This window comes from Chinchilla lanigera, unplaced genomic scaffold (genome assembly GCF_000276665.1).
Source record: "Chinchilla lanigera isolate Chin_1 unplaced genomic scaffold, ChiLan1.0 scaffold00005, whole genome shotgun sequence".
NCBI lineage: Eukaryota > Metazoa > Chordata > Mammalia > Rodentia > Chinchillidae > Chinchilla > Chinchilla lanigera.
The window spans coordinates 12,204,946-12,210,049 of record NW_004955406.1 but is presented as its reverse complement, the minus strand read 5'-3'; positions in this window follow the sequence as shown (position 1 = coordinate 12,210,049).

Here is a 5,104-nt window from a genome sequence, read left to right as displayed (position 1 = left end):
CAGATCACAAGAGACTACCGTGCTGAAGTTGCCAGCCATGGAAAAATCGAAGATCAAAAGTCGAAGTATAGTTTCTACTGTGTATCACTCTTACACCACCATAACTGTGACTGATTAAATGATTGATTGATTGATTTTGTTTTTTTGAGGTAGGGTCTCACTCTATAGTCTAGGCTGGTCTTGAACTCCAGGTGATCCTCCTGCCTCAGCCTCCCAAGTGCTGGGATTATAGGCATGTGCCACCACACCCGGCTCATCATAACTTTGAAAAACTGTAAGTGGAAACACTGTAAATTGGAAACCATCTGTATTTTGATTGAAATATAAGTCATACACCAAAAAAATTTACTGTATGTAAATTATACTTCAATAAACCTGACTGTTAAAAATTATATTATAAAAAATACAAAGATAGAAAACAAAATACATAGTCTTATGATACAAACATAATCACTGAACATTTTTGCTATATTTACATCTTTTATATATAACACATTTTTAAAAAATTTAAGGTGACATTTTATTGAGTTTTATAATTCACTTACTTCACTAAATAAAATATTGTAAATGCCAACATTCCTCAGAAACTCTATTTCTAACTATTTTTTCATGGTATATACTACAGTTTTTCAACCAATCCCCTATTGTTAACAGTTTCCCTGCAGTGTTTTGAAATTATATGTAATGCCCAACCAATGTCTTTAAAGTTTAGTTGTTATTCATATCTATAAAAATAGAACAATAATGATATTTATTGAGTCATAACGATAAATATACTATATACTGATATAAAATTTCTAGTTTAATAAGTAGTTCATTTAGAATACAACCCCACTGCTGCATATTTTTGTTATTTTACTGATACATATTTTCTGTGGCAGAATTTATAGAGGCAGAGTACTCCATGTAATGTAAATAACATGAGGACTGTAATGTAGAGACTTGAGTTTGAGCTCCCTCTGCCTCTTTGTGACTGATTGTGAGAAAGCACGCCGGGTTTTCTCATCTGTAAACTGGTGAGCTTCTCTTTTGCCCACCTCTCCTCTCATTAGGCTAGAAAAGCTAAATAGTTGATTTCTTATCCTCCTGTGCAGTTAGGATGGCCAGTGAAAGGCCTGTTGGAAAAGCTTTTGCTTTCTGATAAAAGCAAAGATGCCCTGGTACCTGCTCCTTCCCTTCCTCCTTCTCCAGCTTGAACACAGATCGGATCCCGGGAGCAGCTGTCTGGCTACTACAAGGTGACTTTCACTAAGGCAAGGGAGACCACGGGAAGAACAGTGAAACGGAAGATCTAAGGAGCCTGGATTCTTGACACTACCATTAAGCTACTGCACCAGTCTCCAGCCCTCTGCTTACCTCTGTCTATTTAAACCAGGCTTTCTGTTACTTGTAGATGAAAGCATTCCTAACTGGTCTACCAGTGCCTCTGCCGGGCATGAGGCATATATGGAGTAGTGCTTTATACAATAAGAAGCAGCATATGCACTTTAAGTACTGTCTGCTGGTCAGTTACGTATAAAATTAACATGCTCACTGTCTTTCTACCGATGGTCTCTCATTCTTTAAGATTCTCATTGATCAAGAGTTTATATGACAACCCTAACCCCCTTCAACGGTTTTTCAATTTGTACTGCCAATTTTTTTCAAGAGTTTATGTGGTTAAACGAAAACATCCTACACATTATAATTCTTCCAAAAGAAACACAAAACTTCAGTTGTGTCATTCAGTTAAATGAGTATTGTAAACAGTACCATGTCTGCGTCACTAAAGGGGGACGAACAGCTTCACTGTCAAAAGCCATAGAATAGGGCCAGGGATAAAGCTCAGCGGCACAGCGCCTGCTTGGCAAGCGTGAGGTCATGGGTTCCATTCCTGGTACCCCCCAAAAAACTGTAGAAGAATGACAGACCTCCACAGGCATGGAGGGGAACCTCTTCAGACCTCCATGTTTGTTATAAATCTCGGTAAACGTGAGTGCTTAGAGAGAAAAGGGAAAGGAGCTGGGTAAGTGACTAACCACAAAAATCTCAGTTTTATCATTTTTTAATTGGGACAATACACACAGCTTTACAATGTGCACCATAGTGAAAGGCCACAGAGCCCTTGGTATTTACTGGGTGCTCATCAGACAGAAGCTTGGCTTCCACACCAGCCGGGGAGTCCACACCCCTGCATTCCTAAGCACCGTGGTCCAGAGTCCTATTTTTAAGTCACAACTCATTGTGTGACCTTGGAAAAAGCCTCGCTTTCCTCATCTGTAAAATATTATGATAATCAGAGTCGTCACTTTATAAGTGTGTTATGGAAGACTAGGCGGGTAATCCTGGTAAAATGCTTAGCATGGCTCTCGCCCATAGACATGCTTAATAAACGCCAGATATTATTATTGTTATAACTGGCACCTCATCTGCTATGTTGGCTCTTTTCCTTGAGCATATAAACACATTCAAATTTTCCACCTTAAAAAAAGAATAGTCCAAGAAAAGAGAATAGTCCTCAGATATTAATTTTAATTTCTTTTCTCCTTCAATTAATTTTTCTCTATTCACATCTTGCACTTTGCCTTTGGTCACATACCCATAGGTTAGAACAGGGATGGTGAACCTTTCAGCAAGGAGCGCCCGAAGTGCAACCCAAAACTCACTTATTTATTGCAAAGTGCCTACACTGCAATTAAACTTGAATTCTGAGGTTTTAGTTTAGAAAAAACAATTCATACATTAACATCTTTTGTCTTAAAAGAAAAACAACACGTGAGCCGTAGGTTCGCCATCACTGACCTAGGACAATGCCTCAAGAGTCAGTAACTCCCACCTGACCACAGCCCAGGCCAAGACCAAGGAAAAGTCAAGCACATGGCACAGAAGAACAGCATGAGGTTATCAGCCAGAGGATTGTCTGGCTCTACTCTAGGGGTATAACCTTGGGCAAATGTCTTATCATTTCTCAATGCCAGTTTCCTCACCTGTAACGAAGGATGGAAATAGCTGCTTTGCAGGACTGCAGTGAGGTTAAAATAATGTTCACAAAGCACACAGGACAGTGGCTGGTACACAGCAGGCAGCGGCTGGTGAGAAATAATTATCACCTAAAGTATAAAGTGCTTTGGACCTTGCAGTCTGGTTGAGGTGATCAGACTGATGGATAGAATATGATTCAAGAACAACTGGAGATCTGTTTGCCACCATCTTTAAGAACATAGAGGACTGCACCGAACAAAGACTGAACTGAAGAGAGAATAGGGGCTGGGCAGAGGGCAGCAAGAAGCTGCAGGGAGGCAGGAGGAAGACGGCTTGCCGGGGTCAAGGGTGTGCACAGAGCATCGTATTCTTTCCAAGCTCCTGATTATTTGGTGGTGGTGGTGATGGTGATAAGGACCTCACGGTGCATTGCGCTTTGCCTTGGGACTTTTGTATTCATTCCCTCTTTGGTCCTGGTAACAACCCTCTGCAGGAGACAGTGAGGTAAATAGAAAAAATGAGATTTAGAGAGGTTATGTAAATGCAGGTTCTCTGGCTCGCTGATACAACGGAGGTGTGACTCCCATCTAGGTCTCTGACCTTTTGGTGCGCCAGGGTTAGGGATCCATTCTCCAAACGATAGCAAACACTGTGAGTTTTGTTGAGTGCACAGCTATTGGGATGGTGAGTAGGGCAGATGGAAGATGAACCTGGTTACAGGCTGTAGGATGAGAGGGAGGCGAGAGCAGAAATGAGGAGAGAGACCGGGGTCCCACAAGGGAAGTGTGCTGGAGGTGGAGACTGCTGAGACACATTCTGGAGGCACAAACATCGAAACTTGGCAGCTGATCCTGTATGTGGGGAAAGGAGGGAAAAGTCAAAGTCAGCACACAGCGACTGTAAGGCCAGGAGGAAGGTGTGGACCCCACCCCTTAAAGAACGGGCCCCTTGGAGAAGGAATAGGTTTAGAGAGGACTTCAGTAGGGCTGCTGAGAGTAGGAGATGATCTGGGAAGGGAATGGCTTTGCTTTTGGCAGGGCATACAGGCAGTTATAAATTAGGGATTACAGTGCAAGCGAGGAATCCAAACTTTGAAATTAAATTTGGAGATTGTCATTGAAGACGTAAGAACAGATTATGTGTACAATTGTTATGTAACAAATCTCTTCAAAGCTTAGTAGATTAAAACAAGCATTTAAGGTCTCCTAACTTCTGTGGGTCAGTCCAGGAGCAAGCAGTTTGGCGCAGTGGCTCTGGCCCAGAGTCTCTCATGGGTCACTCGGCTGCAAGGACCCACTTTTGCGGGCTCACTCGCGTTGCTGCGACAGGCCTCAGCTCCTTCCCAGACAGCCTCTCCACGGCTGCACACCACAGAGCGTCCCCCAAGTGCGTGATCTGAGCCTGAGGGAAAAGTCTGCGAGGCCCAAGAAGGAAACCCGTCTTTTGTAAACTAATCTCAGAAGTGCCATCACTGCTGCCAGTGTCATTGGCCATGGGAACAGGCCCTGCTAAAATGTGTGAGGAGCCTCACAGAGGGATGTGATGCCAGGGCGTGGGTCTTTGCTTGTTGTCCTAGAGGCTGGTGATGACGATAAGTTCTTCAAGCGATGGCACCTGTTGCGAGAAAGGCAGGGACTTGAAGAGCCCTGGGACACCCAGAGATACAGAGCAGAAGGAAGGGAGAACTCCGCAAAGTCAGGAGAAGGGCAAGGGGAGCAGGGCAAAAGGCCCCGGAACGTCAGTGTTGCTGCAGCGAGAGTGAAGCAGCGTTCCAGAAAGAGGGCAGCGTCCACAGGAACGCTGCAGTGAAAGCACATACACTGAAAATTAAAGTTTCAAAATCCAAAACTATATTTAATCTGGACTCCATGGTGGTCTTAGGTTTTGTGTCTTTGCTTTTAGCAGATTTACCTGTTTGGTTCAGTCTTGCTGGTGCTAGTGGTAAAATCATTCTGCACTCCCTGACTACAAACTGGCTGGGGGCTACAGTTAAGAACCCTGGGAAATGTGGAGTTAGGAAGCTGGCTGGATCTGAATATATCCACCAATAATCCGCAGTGCGTGTGAGTCCCAGGAAGACACTCACGGATCATCTGCATAAAAACAGCTGCTTTTCCACATCTGATGTTTTTCCACTGTTGCT